The sequence below is a fragment of the Apodemus sylvaticus genome, chromosome 2 (genome assembly GCF_947179515.1).
Source record: "Apodemus sylvaticus chromosome 2, mApoSyl1.1, whole genome shotgun sequence".
In the NCBI taxonomy this organism is placed as follows: domain Eukaryota; kingdom Metazoa; phylum Chordata; class Mammalia; order Rodentia; family Muridae; genus Apodemus; species Apodemus sylvaticus.
The window spans coordinates 46,284,366-46,300,988 of record NC_067473.1 but is presented as its reverse complement, the minus strand read 5'-3'; positions in this window follow the sequence as shown (position 1 = coordinate 46,300,988).

The following is a 16,623-nucleotide window of genomic DNA, read 5'->3' as shown; positions in this document are numbered from 1 at the left end:
TCCCCTCATCTCTCTCTCTCTCTCTCTCTCTCTCTCACACACACACACACACACACACACACAAACAAAACATTTTTTAAAGAACTATATACATAGAACTATGCATACTGTGATTTTAAATATAATGTGGAGCTAGTTAGTGATTAATATGTTAGCTCAAGGTTGAAAAGGAAAACAAAGTCTTACTATAAAAACTCTCCCATCCCCTGTCGCCATAAGAAGCTCTCCTCTTGTTAGTTAACTTCATGATGAACTCGTTAATTTTCACTGACTCTGCAGTTGTCCCTTCCCTGAAGGTGCAGTTTTATATCACCAAAATTGTGTTACTGGGTAAATGTACCATACAGATTAAACCCATACAAAATAAGTTTTGAGATGTATTCAATAGCTATACAGAAGAACCACTGGCAAAATAGAGCAGATATATAACCTGGTTTTACTGGGGATGGCTTACAAACATAGAAGTCACAGACCTCATGTAGACACCAGAAAATTCCCGTTTTGCACAGTACAGACCATGTACATATGTTCTAGATGCAGGTTGGCCGAAGTCGCAGCAGACATGGCTCCTTCTGGATCAACAGGTAGATGGGCACAGTGGAAGAACTATAGGGAGAGGCAAGCCTTGAACCACATAGAGCGGACAGCCAAGCACTATACGATGCTTAGTACAAAGACAATTGTGAGGTTGGCCAACCTGTTTTTATTCCAACATTAGAGGGGAAGCATTTATTCTTTTGTAGTTATATATGAAAATCAGTCATAACTGTGAGGACTGTTTTGGTTTTGGATATTTACAAAATCGACTAAAACAATTCAATTTTATGGTTTGCTCAGAATTTTAAATACTCATCAATTAGTATTGGATTTAGCTGAATCCTCTTATGGGCAACGTTATCATTGAAATTATCAAATGAATTTCACCTTTAAATTCAGGAATGTGTTACATAATTTTTTATTGTAATACCCGTCTTTACATTGTTAAACTAAGCTCTCATTAGCAATTTTGTACTAATTATCTTTTTTATAAACTAATTTTTATCTTTTTTATAAAAAAGTTATCTTTTTTATAAACTAATTTTACTTAAAAATCTTTAATATATGCTTATGTATATGTTTATGAGTTAAGTTACATATAATTTCCATTTTGTCATGTTCTTATATTATTTTTACTAATATGCTATCATCTCCTCTATTAGAAATTTAGTTAAAACTTTATTAGAATTTGTTTCACCAGAAATTATAATGGACACATAATTTATAGGAATTCTGAATCTACATGTAGCATTTCATAAATAGGACCTACCCAGTGGTTTACCTTAATTTCCTGTTATATATCTTATGTCTCTTTTACAGTTTTTATTATTATATATGTTGGTATGCATGATGTGAATGTGTGTGCATGGGTTCCCAGAGAAGCCAGGGTGTCAGATGCCTTCGGGCTGGTGTTGCAGGTCTTCGTAAGCTACCCAGTGTGGGTGCTGTGATCTGCTGGTCCTCAAGACAGAGCAGCAGGTACCACTGACTGCTGACCACCTCTCCGCCGCGGTGCATCCTATGACATAATGTTAGGACGCCCAACATGTACACTTAGGCTTGTTTTAAAATGTGAGCTATGATGGCTTTTAGCAATGTTTCACATTTTCTGTGAGCCTGTTTGTTAATCATGATTTTTTTTTTTAAGTTTGATTTTCATGTGCGTTGCTTTCTTTGCTTGGGGGGATTGAATTTTTTTTTATTACTGGGCTGGATTTCATTTATTCTTACTATTCTTATGTGTGGGTGGGTGGGTGGGTAGGCTAGAGGTTCATAATCTACAGCATACGTACAGACAGCAGAGGACAGGAGGACAATTCATAGGAGTTGGCTCTCCTTTGACCTTGCTGAGGTAGACCACAGTTGAGGTCAACATCAAGCTGTAAACTCTAGGCTAGGCATCGGAGAGCTTCCACCTGATTCTCCTGACTCCACCCCAGTCTTCCCATAGGCATGCTGGGATGCGTGCCACAGCATCCAGCCTTCTAACTAGGGTTATGGGATCAAACTCAGATCGCCAGGCTTACGTAGCAAAAGACTTTGCGCACAGACATATTTCATGGGCTCCAGGATTGAAATTTAGAAACTGAAATTGGAAAACAGATGTGGCTTACTGCTTTAAGTGTGCTTTTTTGCTGGCCCCCCGGTGAACGAAAATGAGATCAGGACTGCTCTTGGCTGTGGTTGGGGAGAGCGGTTTTATTGTAGATATGGAGAATACAGTCACAAAAGCATCCAAAAGGATCAAGACTGAACTGGGCCATGAAAGGAGAGAGGTGGGGAGAGCAGGACACCTGGGTTCCTTGTAAGTTCCTCCCGGATCACAAAGCTAACTGGGATCTGCTCACTGAATCAGAAAGGGCACGTGGACACAGAGAGGAGCCAAGGACCCAGAGCCCATGGCTGAAATGGCGGATTTATACAGGGATGAGAAGCCGGAGGGAGGGAGGTGAAGTCCAGCCCCTGTGCTGGAGAGGTTTAGGTTAGGAGGTGGGGTTAAGAAGTACTGGGAGGAGGAGACACGTGTGCAGCTTGTCCCCAGTTTCTTTGGGACCTGACATCTAGATGCTTTGGGACCTAAAAAATTAGCTTACCTGTTCAGTTGATAAGGTAAGATGAATCTACCAGACAAACACACTCAGATGTTTGTGGGTTCGGTCCTGGTCACATGGTTATCTGGGAGCTGTTCAGTGAATAAAAGAGCACTGAATGCCCTGTCCCAGATAATACATCCAAAATTCAAAGTCACTTCTCTTTTGCAGCATCACAGAGTCGATGAATCCTTAGGCTGAGCTCTCTAGTGAGCAGGTGTTGGTGTCTCTCCTTTCTTCTCAGACATCGATTGCACACACTCTACTGTCACACTCGGCCATCGCTTAGGCTCACGATTTATACTCTTCACCATTTTTCCCTCTCTGTGCTTCAGTTTGTTTAGTTTCTTTAGACCATACATCCTATAGAAGAGGCTGAAAGTTCATTGTTACAGACTGAAGTCTGCCACGGGACAACCAGGATTCTTTTGGTCCAGGAAGGCACAGGTCCGGCTGAGATGACAGACAGAACAAACCACACACACACACACACACACACACACACACAGAGGCAGTTTGAACTGAATGTATTTTGTAGCTTTAAGGCAAGGATTTTTATTGAAGAGTTGGTATTACCATTTCAAAAGATGTAGCCAGTGAGACAGGCACAATTATCATAGCCCTTTGGTACAAGGAAATGCAAAATCAATTAGGTACAAAGTCTCTCAAGTAACAGATACAGAAGATCAATTTACAGAGGCCATCAAACTTCCTGATTAGAATACAGAGACACTCATAGTTTACAGTAAATCTTCAAAGAGTTTGAAGTTTCTTATACCACCTGGGCCTTAACAAGTTCTTGTGAGAAATCCTTATCTAACATTTAGCCTTCTATCTTGTGAAACAAAACTTCCTGACTAAATCAATGCTTTCAGTACCAGAGTGCCAGAGCCATCCTCATACACATACACACAGCCATAAAAACCTGCATGTGGTTGGAAGGTAGTAATTATGTAAACAACTATGAGGCAAGGCATTGCAATTCTAAAAAGGGGGTTTGGGGGTCAGTGAGTGGACTTCAAAGACCAGATTATCAGCCAGGCTTTAGGAATCCCAGTGAAGAGAGAAAAGGAGGAAGTCAGGGCAAACTGCTACTTGAGAACTAAGGGCCCATCTTAAATAGCCAGAAAGTAAGAGAGTACAGTAAATTGCCAGGTGAGATTATCAGCTTCCAAATATACAGAGAGTTCTGTTATTCCCTGGAGACATTTTTCTTTTTTGCCTCTGTCTGTAAAATATCATTTTTACAGACGTCACTGGGCTACCTCGGCAGTTCATGAACCTTTTTATATAAAACTGAGTATGGTCTACCCTGATTCAGTGCCTCCAATAAAATTCATGAGTCCTGCCCTTTTCTCCCTTCCTTAATTTCTCTGAACTTCTAAATGTGTCTCCTTTCTTATATGGCAAACTAACTTATTAAAAGCTGGACCACAATGGTGCACGCCTTTAATCCCAGCACTAAGGAAATAGAGGCAGGTGGATCTCTAAGCTTGAGGCCAGCCTGGTCTACAGAGGGAGTTCCAAGACAGCCAGAACTACACAGAGAAACCCTGCCTCATTAAAAAAAAAAAAAAAAATCTTGCTATAAGAAATAGTCACTTTTCCACACTACATATATTATTTCAAATTTACAATACAAATGCCATCATGCCAATAGTGCCTTCCTTAAGCAAACCTCAATGTTCCTCTGTAGCTCTTTTCAAAAAGTATGTCCTGCTAGGGCTGTGGAATTAAATTTCTGAATGCTGGAGTGCTGGTGTCTGAATACAGGACTTCCTTTTCTCATCCTAAAGTTATTCTTAAAGGCACTTAGAATGATGATGCTACCAACAGATTCCATGCTTTGTCTCTTTCTGTTTACTGGAAATATGTAAGGATTAAAGAAAAGGTTGTTTATGGGCTGGAGAAATAGCTCTGGGGTTAAGAAAACTTGTTGCTCCACTAGAAGACAAAAGATTGGATCCTAGCACCCATTTCAGGAGACTCACCTAAAAATCCACTCTAATGTTCTCTTCTGGTGTCTGAGAACACCAACACACATGTCGTACACACCCCCACAGACACAAACTCACACACATAGATGAAAATAAAATAAGTTTATTGAAAATTATGTAATAAAACAGTTACTTGGTTTTAATGTCAAATCTATAGGATGCCTATGCTAAGACATCTGGTTTGTATCTGTGTTTCACCCTACTTCCTTATTTTCTTTGTAGATGATTAAATGATTGCATAGAATATTCTCCAACTATAACTATTACACACACACACACATTCCATATACTGTATTAGTTAGACTTTCCCACTAGTATGACAAACAACTTAAAGGGGAAGATTATTTATTTTGGCTCCTGTTTGTAAAGATTTCAGTCCATCATGGGAGGGAAGACATGACAGAGCAGACAGACATACAGCCAGTGACTGAAATGGGCCAGAACAAATGTGCTCCACCAGATCCAGCTACTAGTGATGGACTGCCTTCATCTAAACTTAACCTTCTAATACCTTCCCAGAATACCATATTAGCAATTAAGTCAGAGATGGGGAGATCGAATTACCTCTAGAATCCAGAGATGTGCTTTACTGACCTTCTAGATGGCTCTCAGTCTAGTCACACTGTCAATCACAATTAACCATCACACTCCCATTAGAGCATAGAAATACTACACTGCACATCCTTTTGCTTCTTCTTGCTTCCCTAATATATTTTTGAGACTATTCCATACTATACATACATTTAATATTTACCTGTTATTTTATGTGAATATACAAATTTACTGTGTAGATGATCCATAATTTACCTAGCCAGTCTTATACTAGGATCATGGGGTTGTTTCATTACCTAGTATATAAAATGGCAATAACTTATTCATTTACTCATTTACTGCTGTGGGTGAGCATGTGGGTGTAGGCACACATACCATGGCATACATAGGGAGGCCAGAGAACAACGTTTAGGAGTCAGTTCTCACTTTACACTTTATGGGTTCTGGGAACTGAACTTAGGTCACTGGACTTGGCATCAGGCATCTCTATCTTCTGAGCCACCTCACCAGCCCAAGAACTCACTTAAACCTATGTGTTTTCATGTTTTTCTCGCGCCTTGAATGTTGGACTAGCTTTATGCAGTGAAGTTTGGGGTCAAAAAAAAAACTGCATGTGTTCTTACATTAGCTGTCTTCACGCTTTCTCCTCCAGTGATGAACATAGAATGGGTTCATCGCCTTAAGGGGGGAAATCCTGCTTCCCTGAGGCCTCAGCATTGTACTGGGCTTTTGAACATATGAAAGCCTGCCCAGCTGATGGCTGAGGATAAAAGTTCCTCCTCTACCGGCATCTTGGGGTTTTCATTTATACTACAAAGAACAAATTGTAAACCACTTTGCATAGTCTCCCGGACCCTAAATGAGGGTTTCATTTACCATGTAATTTATTTCTAGTTCATATTTCTGTCCTGAACAAGCTTTTGGGTTTGAGGTTATAAACAAAATGATCTGACTGTTTACTTTTGGCCGAGCCAATGGCATAATATACACATGGAAAAAAAAATCCTTTTTGATGGAGTAAAAATGGGGCAATAGTTTCCAAAAATTGTCATCTGTTTGTGTGACAAACTTTTGGTTCAGTAACATTGTAAAAACCCTTGGTTTCTGTTATTTAAAGGGATTTCTTCTTCCAGTCAGAGGACCTCTGATAAACTATCAGAATCTATTTGGTAACCATTTACTTTTATAGTTCTCCTCACGAGAGTGGCTTGGGTTAGATACTCGAGCTTTACTCCCTACTGCTTTAGAGATGTACTTCTTCAACTTCAAACTTTGTTCAGTTTCCTATACGGTGATTTGCATTTTTTTCTTTCTCATTTGGTGGACTTTGTTAGATGGGAGTGAGGGGTCCCTTGAAGCCCAGGTTCTCCTAGAACATACTATACAACAAGATTGGGCTTAACTTCTTAACTCTCCTGCCAAGTGTTAAGATTGCAAGCCTCTGCCACCATGTCTATATCGTTTCTCACTAAAAAAAAAAAAGCAATGTTATTTACTTTTCTCTGCTGATAGCCATTCCTTTATTTTGCTTATACATGTTTACCTTTCTTCTTGGCTTAGTCTTTCTCTGTAGCCAACTTTATCACCTGAGTCATTGTCTGAGTTAGGGTTTCTATTGCTGTGAAGAGATACCATGACCATGGCAACTCTTATAAAGGAAAACTTCCAATTGGGGCTGACTTGCATCTCAGAGGTCTCTTGTCATTATGGCAGAAAGCATGGTGGCACATAGTCAGACGTGGTGCTGGAGAGGTAGCTGAGAGTTCTATATCTGGACTAGCAGGCAGCATGAAGAGAGTCACACTGGGCCTGGCCTGGGTTTCTGAAATGCTATAGCTACCTGCCAGTGATACACTTCCTCCAACAAAGCCATATGTACTTTAAATAGGCACACCTCTCAATGTTGCCACTTCCTGTGAGCCTTGAGGGACCATTCTTCAAACCACTACAGTTATGATTTATAATGCTCTAAACTGAAAGCATTCTTGAGCCATTCTTGTGTAAGTATCTGTGTCTCTGTGTGTGTCAGTATGTGTGTGTGTGTGTGTGTGTGTGTGTGTGTCTGTGTGTGTCTGTGTGGTGTTCTGCAGTAGAGTCTTGCTATTTACTAGCGTAGGCTAACCTTAAGCTTCTGATCCTTCTGCCTCATCTCAAATCCTAAGATTGCTGACATACCGAGCTCAAAATATTGCTTTTAAAAACTGGTGGCTTAGGTCTGGAGAGTACTTCCAACTATAAACTGCTTGCCTTTTAAGAACAAGGATCTAAATTTCATCCCTGAAGATGCTGGCACACTCTTGTGCTCCCAGCACTGGGAAATCTAAGACAGTAAGTAACTTGGATGTTAGGTCCAGCCCCAGAGCCTACTTAGAGTATTCCAAGCCAAGCAAAGACTCTGTCTAAGGAAAAAGAAAAGAAGAAATGTCAACTGAGGACAGTAGGTTCTTCTCTGACCTTCATACGCACATGTGCATGTCCACTGTATGCACAAGTGCATCAACAGGAACATGTGCCCATGCACAGTATTGTGTTCCCTGACCTAATAGGCTTAACTCTCATGGCCTACAGGAATTACAGGGATAAGGCCATGAGCAAGCATAGTTGTGCTTTCTTGTGGGCACTTGATCATTCTCTACATCTTGCTCTTTACTCCACTGATCAAACGTTCGTGGTGTATCTAATCCGAACTCCTGAAGCAGAAAGGAAGGACGCATAAATACAACAGTGTTCCTGATCTGAGAAGGCTCATCATCTCGTGGCTGACTGACTCCAGACAGCAGATGTTACTCTAAAGGACACGTGGAAATCTCTGCTCATGCCTGCCTCTGTCCTCCCTCCTGGATGGCTGCCTCCTACTGCTGGGTTACTGGATTATCTCTGTGGCCAAATGCCTGAGAAACTTAAAGGATAATTTACTTGGACTTCAGAAAGTTTGGGTCATGGTTGCTTGGCCTCATGTTACTTGGGTGTTAGCATGGTGGCCCATGGGAGCCTGTAGAGGAAGGTGTGCTTACCTCAAAATGGACTGGTGGCAAAAGACCAAGGAGGAAAGGGCCAGGGACAAAATATTCCAAAGATCTGCTTCCAGACAAGGCTACCTCCGAAAATTTTCAGACACACAGTGCCAAGAGGTGGGAACTAGCATCACAGTAATCCCACAAGAGGTGAGTCAGTTTTTGGAGGGTTGGGGCCCCTCATACGCCAGCTAGAGCACCTAACTCACCCTTTCACTGAATTTGCTGAATTCTCCAGGAACCCATTCTGACTGACTTTCTCCATTGCCACAGTTGTTTGGTGACCCTTGTCATTACTATATTACTACATTACTTGTGTCTTTTCTTAGCTTGGGTGAGAAGTTCCAAAAGCCTCAGAAGAGATCTTGTGATTCCAACACAGTGAGCCATCTGTGAGATGCTCAAAAAATGACCATGTTAGAACACTCATGAGTGCACATTGTGTGCAGCGACCTAAAGACGTCAACAGAAGAGAAACAGAACACGCATGCCAGTGAAAACAGAACAAGTCAGGATACTACGGATAATCTCTCAGAAGAGTGTCTAAATGAACATATTGTAGATATCATGCCCTCGGTGACCTTTAAAGTATGTTTTTAAATGACTGCTGATTAAACATATTTAACTTCCTTTAGTGGTAGTGTTTGCTGCCTACTATGTAATTCTAATGAATAATTTTTATGACACTTATAGACAAGTACAGTGGCTATATAAATCTCAAGATGTTAATCAGTAATGCCTGAGGACCTTAGGCACCATTGTAAACTCAGACCTTTAAGGACACAGTGAACTACTATCATATCTGTCCAGGTACGAGCACAACTGAAAAATCAAAGCACAGTATTGTAGACTGGGAAAAGGAAGCTTTTCATTATTACTATATTTTCCTGCTTATTATTAGCTTAATGCCAGAGAAAGCAGGTGTCAGTTTCTTGATGTGCTCAGCATTTCTCTTGGAGTAAATCCATTTCAACCTTTAAATTTACTCTGTGTTTTGTTTATTTTAAAACTTTTTTTAGATTTATTTTATATCTAATGATTTTGCCTGTGTATATGACTGTGTACTACACGAATGCCTGGTGCAGATGGAAATAAGAAGAGGGCATTGGATGCCCTAGACCTGGAGTTACAGATGCTTGTGAGTTGGTATATGTGAGCTTGGAACTGAACCCGGGTCCTCTGCAAGAGCAGTCAGTGGTCTTAACCACTAAACCATTTCTTCAAACCTGTAATTCAGTACATGCTTTATCTACTTAATTCATCTGCCTCTATAAAGACTATCTTGAATTATTCCTAGATGAATCTTCCTTTTGTGTGTAAATCCTAATCAACTTCCTAAAATATTTCTCTAATTTTTCTTCTACTTTCTCCCTTAGCTTGTCTCTGCACTTTGTAAAGCTTCTTCCATTTAGATGCTTATTTTATAGCCCCTGCTTCCAGTTAGTTCTATTGGCTATGTTTCAGTACCCAAGACAACTTCGCTGAGAAAGTTGTTTGTCAAAGACCTTTATCAGGACTGGAGATGTGTTTGCCCAGTATGCACAAAGCCCTGGTCATCCACAGCCTTGCCTGAAACTGAGCATGGTCCCATGACCTGCTAAGTGAGTCAACAGGTTCCCCAGGAAGGGAGTGAGAATTAAAAGGGAAAAGACACTGTAGCATGACCCCATCCAGTTCTGAGGCTGAAACAGGTTTTTTTTTTTTTTTTGATGTCTGCTTTTATACCATTTTAAATAATACAGGTAATAAGGTCAGTTAAGGAACAAGCAAGAGAATAAACAAAATCCCACGACCACTCTTTCTGGGGGCTTATCAGGATGACCAAGATATCTGAGCCTACTTCCCTGCCCCAGCCCAAAGTCAAATTCTTGCCTGAAGCTTACTTTGTTCTAGCCCAAAAATCAGATCCCTGCCTGAGCTTACTTCCTTGCCCAGGCCCAAAGTCAAATTCCTGCCATGTTTCTAGAAGCAGCCCCAAAAGCTCTCCACAGTGAAAATGTTCCTGTAATCACAGCACTTGGGAGGTAGAAGCAGGAAGATCAGAACTTCAGGGTCATCCTAAGCTTTGTACTGAGTTTGAGACTAGCCTGGGCTACATGAATTCCACCACCACCACCACCACTACCCCCCACACACAGACAACTGTAACATAGCAGATATTGAGTAGGAGTGCTTCTGTTTTTGTATTCATTGAGTGTTTCTTTATCCTGATTCATGTCGAGAAAGAAACACGTAATGGCTTGCTTGGTTTTTATTTCCCAATTTACATTAAAAGGCCAGCGGCTGACACTGCTGTAGACTGCCTTCTTCTGCATCAGTGCAATCTGTAGCCAGGTCATTCTGGCTACTGAACAAACTAAAATGTATCCGAGGCTTAAAACAATACACTAGAATTTCTTACATGTATTGTGTGTCTGTCACAGGATGGTAAGGGCATTTTGCTTCCTCCATTCTTTTAAGGATCCAGACTACTAGAGTAACCACTATTTCAACTGTTACTATTTAGTGTAATAAAGAGAAAAGGTACTTTTTTTGATGTCTGGTAGCAATGTTTCAATGACTAGTTATGGAATGGTTTTGGTTGGGATCAGTCATAGTCCCACCCAAATTCAAGATAGCAAAATCTAAGTCTAACAAATAAAGTGGGAAGGTCCTAGAAAGGATGGGAGATGTTTGGTGAATGGTCCAGTGACTGCCCCAGCTCACTCAAAGAAAAAGCATATTAAAGTAGGAAATTATGGACAAGTGTGCACTAGTATCTATGTCTGGGGCCAAATAAATAACCATTTATTCAGTAGAGTAAGTATATTAGACTAGATTTCAGAGTGTTTGAGGAACACTCTCAGTTTGGGTCCCTTTCATTATTGAACATCAACATTATAAAAGGCACTCTATCAAATAAAATCAAATCATTAGGAGCTGGAGAGAGGGCTCAGTGGTTGAAAGCATTGCTCTTGCAGAGAACCCAGGTTCAGTTCAGAGTACCATGACAGCCCACAACCATCTGTAACTGTAAATCCAGTTCACAGTCCTCAGTAACTCCAATTCCTGCTGTGCTTTTCTGACCTCCACAGGCACTGTACCTTTGTGCTACACAGGCAGGCAAAACACCCATACACATAAACTAAGAAAAAAAAGTAACTGCAAATAATTGTATTATAGTATTTTAGAGTTATGCAAGTGCTGTTGAGAACTTTCCAAGTCAGGTCCTTTTCCTGTACCCTGAGAGTCTTCTTGAGAGGTCTTGAGTTACAGAAACTTGAATAATGGAACGGACTTCCTTTTATGATATCTTCTGCTTCCAGAAAAGAACTAACCTGCAACTCTGGTGATAATAAATAAATAAATAAATAAATAAATAAATAAACAAACAGACAGAGAGACAAACTAATATAGAAGGCACATTGCAAATATAACAATTACAAGTGAAAACCTACATTCTTAATAACCCATTATCTTTTGTGATGCATTTTTACAGTGCTTACCTTAAGAGCTGTTGTTTATTAATACTTTGTGACCATAATTTAAAAAACATAGCCTAAGTAAGTGTAACTTTTATAAAAAGCTAGACTCTGAGTTCATTTCCTGTTGATCGTCTATGGCTTGGACATGCCACCGACCATTAAGAGTTTGTTTTAACAATGTGACTCCCTAGGAGAAAACTAAATTCTCATTATCAAGTGGCTATTAATTGGAGGTTGCTTCTGGGTGGAGGAGGGATAGAGACACGTGCCCACTTCTTTCAGCTCCATCATCGGTGCAGATGCGTGGGGGCCCTGTGCATACCGCCTCATTCAGTTTCCGTGTGTCCATACGTGTGTGCATGTTTTCTTGGTGTTCTCCATGCCCTGTGGCTCTTACAGTCTTTCTGCCCTCTCTTTTGCAGAGTTCACCAAGGGAGGGATTTAATGGAGACATCTCATTTAGGGCTGAATCTTTCATAGTCTCTCATTTTCTACACAATGTCTGGCTATGGGTCTCTGAATTTATTCCCATTTGCTGCAAGAAGCTTCTCTGATGACGGCTGAGCAAGGCTCAGATCTATGAGTGTAGAAAGTCATTAAGGATCCTTATTGCGAGCTGGAAAGATGGCTCTGTGGTTAAGAGCACTGACTGCTCTTCTGAAGGTCCTGAGTTCAAATCCCAGCAACCACATGGTTTCTCACAACCATCTGTAATGAAATCTGGTGACCTTTTCAGGCACGTCTGAACACAGCTACAGTGTACTTAGATATAATAATAAATAAATAAATCTTTTTTTAAAAAACAAATCCTTATTGCTAGCCATATTTCTCCTTCTCCTCTTCTCCTCCTCTTCCTTCTCTTCCTTCAACTCAATTAGATGTCACTAATTCTGGTCCTGGAACCTTCATTTGGTTGCAAGAGAGGTCTTGTTGGGGTTCTATCTTTGGAAGTTCCTTGTCTCATACTGTCATGATAGGGCTTTTCCTTTTGTTCTTTCTTTTTCTTTCTTTCTTTCTTTCTTTCTTTCTTTCTTTCTTTCTTTCTTTCTTTCTTTCTTTCTTTCTTTCTTTCTCTTTTTCTTTTCTTTTCTTTATAAATTTTATCCTATTTTTTATTTTATTTGTGTATTTTTTCTTCTCTCTTTCACCCCACAGACCCTTTGCCCATGCAGCTTCCAGCTCAGTGCTTTTATGGGATTCCTGAGTGTGCAAATTAGTGAGTCTCTGGGTCTGTGTCTGTTTCTTATGCCTTCTCTTGGGCTCTTCTCCTTTGATTGGTTTGTTTTGTCCTATTCTAACGTGTGAGTTTTTGTTTTAACTTATGATAAGTGACTGATTAATGGAATACAATAGAAGACCTAGAAATCCACACACTTGTGGACACTTGATTTTTGACAAAGAAGCCAATACCATACAATGGGGAGAAAAGCATCTTCAACAAATGGTTCTGGTCTAACTGGATGTCCGTATGTAGAAGAATGCAAAGTGATCCATATTTATCTTCCTGCACAAAACTCAAGCCCAAGTGGATCAAAGATCTCAACATAAAACCAGACACACTAAATGTAATATAAGAGAAAGTAGAAGCTGCTTTCAGCACATTGGCATAGGCGACAACTTCCTGAACAGAATATAGCTCAGATCAAAAATTAATGAATGAGACCTCATGAAACTAACAATATATATGAAGAAATTAGAAAACAGCAAACCACATAACCAAATTTTAAAAATGGGATACAGAGCTAAAAAGATAATTCTCAACAGAGGAATCTCTAATGGCCAAGAAGAATTTAAAGAAATGTTCAATGTCCTTAGTCATCAAGGAAATACAAATCAAAATGACTCTGAGATTCCATCTTATACCCATCAAAATGGCTAAGATCAAAAATTCAAGTGACAGCACCTACAGGTATGGATATGGAGAAAGAAGATCACTCCTCCGTTCCTGGTAGGAATGCAAACTTGTACAACCACTCTGGAGATCAATCTAGTGGCTTCTCAGAAAACTGGTCATAGTTGTACCCAAAGGCCCAAGAGGACGAAGAGGACATCAACACGCATACAAAACCTTCAAGCCAAAATTTGTCCTCCCTACAAGATTCACAGGGATAAAGATAGAACAGCGATCGAGGGAACAGCCAACCAATGACTGGCCCAACTTGAGATTCATCCTATCAGAGAGAGTCAGCCCCTGACACTGTAAAAGATACTCTTCCATGCCTGGAGGCAGGAGAATAGCATAGCTGTCTCCTGAGAAGATTCATCTAGAAGTGGATGAAAACAGATGCAGAGGCCCACAGCCAAACATCAGGTGAAGCCTGGAAAATCTTGTGGAAGAGTGGGGGGAAGGAATAACGGAGCAGAAGGGGTCAAGGACACCACAAGAAGACCTACAAAGTCAACTAGTCTGGGCTCATGGGGAGGGGTCACAAAAATGGAACCACTAACCAAAGAGCATATGTAGCTGGACCTGGGTCCCCTACACATTTGTAGCAGAAGCATAGCTTGGTGTTCATGTGGGTCCCCTAACAATTGGAGCAGGAGCTATCTCTGACTCTTTTGCCTGTCATTAGGTCTTCTTCTCCTACTTGAATTGCCTTGTCAGGCCTCAATGGGAGAAAATGTGCCTAGTCCTGCTTTGACTTGATGTCCCAGGGTTGGGTGTTACCCAAGGGGAGCTTCCCCTTCTCTGGGGAGAAGAGAAGAGGCTAATGGTGGGAGGGGTTTGTGTGTATGGGACTGAGAGAAGAGGAGGGGGCTGGGATTGGGATGTAAAGTGAATAAATAAATTAATGAATGAAAAAAATGATCTCATCTTTAAATTTTTATTTATATATATTTTTCTTCTGTTGTTTTACCACAGAAGTCCTTTGCCTATATATATTGTGGCTTCCAGTTTAGTGTTTTTGTGAGATTCCTGAGTGTGCAAATGAGTGAGTCTCTGAATCTATATCTGTTTCTCCAGCCTTTTCCTGAGCTTCTTTCCTTTGGTTTGTTTGTTTTGTGGTTTTTTTGTTTGTTTGTTTTATCTTATTATATTTTATTTTATTATTATCCCTTAAAAGCTTGGTTGTTTTCTAGTGAGAATCAGAAAGGGAGTGGATTGCATGGGAGGAGAGGGGGTGGGGCTGTGAGGATTAGGAGTCGGGAAACCATAATAGGTTATATTATCTGAAAAAATTTGCATATAACTGCAAGTCTTTTTTTGGTAGATAGTAATTCTTCAATTTCTAATTATTAGAAACTTTCTGTTTATAATCATCTGTACTTAGGGCTGTTTTTTCATTCTTCTAATGAAGAGTTGAATTTGTGTGTGTGTATGTGTATGTGTGTATTGCACATGCATAACAGGAATAAAGCTTTAGCTGGCTGTTATATTCTCTAGTATGTGGTATTTTGAACCATAGAAATAACCACATTTTTATGAGTACGATTCTGACTTCAATTGACCAAATCTGCCTTCTTTTTCTCTAAAATAGTTGAACATAAATACAGCCTTAATCTTTCTTATTTTTCTTCAAGGAGCCTTTCATGGACCAAAATGATTCTTGTAAGTATGGGGTAAAAGAAAATTCTTCCTCCTTTTTCTGAAGATTGGTGTCTACTAAATAGGCAATAGACATATTAGTAGGAGGAAAGGCACAGGAACTTCTTTACATGTTTGGGGGCATTTGATAACACAGCACTATGCAAAACTCCACATACCCTTCTGCATAGGGAGAAGAAAACGAGGCTGAAGGCAATTTGGGGGTAGTCAGTGATGTTTATGAAAGATGAATAGCTCTGGAGACTGTTGTTGGTCTTCCAGAAAGTTCTCGGGCTCTGGGTGTGGTATTTGGCTTTCAGTCATCTCTTCTTGGTGTCAGTCCAATCCTGCTTGGAAAATGAAACCTCAGTAAAAGAACTAAAGGCAGTTTGCTCCCTTTTTCAGCAGGTCTGCCTTTACATAGACAAGGTGACTTCAAAGACACGCGTTTCCCTGAGTGACCGGATGGGTGGGTTGAAAAGGGCAAAGTCAGAGCCATCTTGGTTCAGAAACAGCTTGTTTGGTTTTCAGACTTCCTTTACTTCAAAGAACTTGGCACGCTTAAACACCATTTAGGGTATGACTTTCTGTGCCCTCAACACACAACAACCACTGTAAGGAAGATGGAGGGTCTGTGGCAAGATTCCCATTTAACCAGTCCTAATGAGCTTTTGAGACATGTTCTGTCAGGCAACTGGGCCCTTTGAGTCCATCCAAGCAGTGATTAGGAGGCTCTGGGGTCCCACTGCCAGCCCAAATCCCAGACCTGGCAATCTGTCTCCTGTCTGGTCTTCATCTGCAAATTAAGGATAATAGTAGTATCTACTTTGTAGATTCTTTGAAGATTTAACCAGCACATACACTTTTAAAAATTTTTGGTGCAGAGTAAGACAAAGTTTATACTGCTTTTCTCCCTTTCTTTCTCTCTTGCTTTCTTTCTTTCTCTCTGTCTTTTGTTCTTCCTTTCCTTCTTTCTCTCTTTTTTCTTTTCTTTCTTTCCTTCTTCATTTTTTTTCTTTCTTAGGTTAAATCATAAATGTGACAAATGTTTAATTGCTATTTTACAAGTATTCAGCTTTGTCCCTTAAAGTAATTGTCATCCATCAAAGGAAAAAAAATTGGAGTTTGTGACCTAATTATGGAAACGAATCAACACAAAGTCAGGCTAATTAAGATCCATGCATTGACATTGCCCTCAGAAAAATAATAAAATACTTTACAGTTACATGTGAGATTTATTACTATAACATGTCTGGAACCTGAAAGGCAGCATCTGGGTATTGGAAACTGTATTACTTAAACCCACCTCCTCCCACTAGTTATGTTCCAAAAACCCCGAGTAGGATTTGAATCAACATATTTTCTATGAAATTTTTAAGAAAGAAATGGAGAAGGTACTCCTTTATTGATGGGGAGGCAAACTGTTTGTGGTTTTCATTCTGT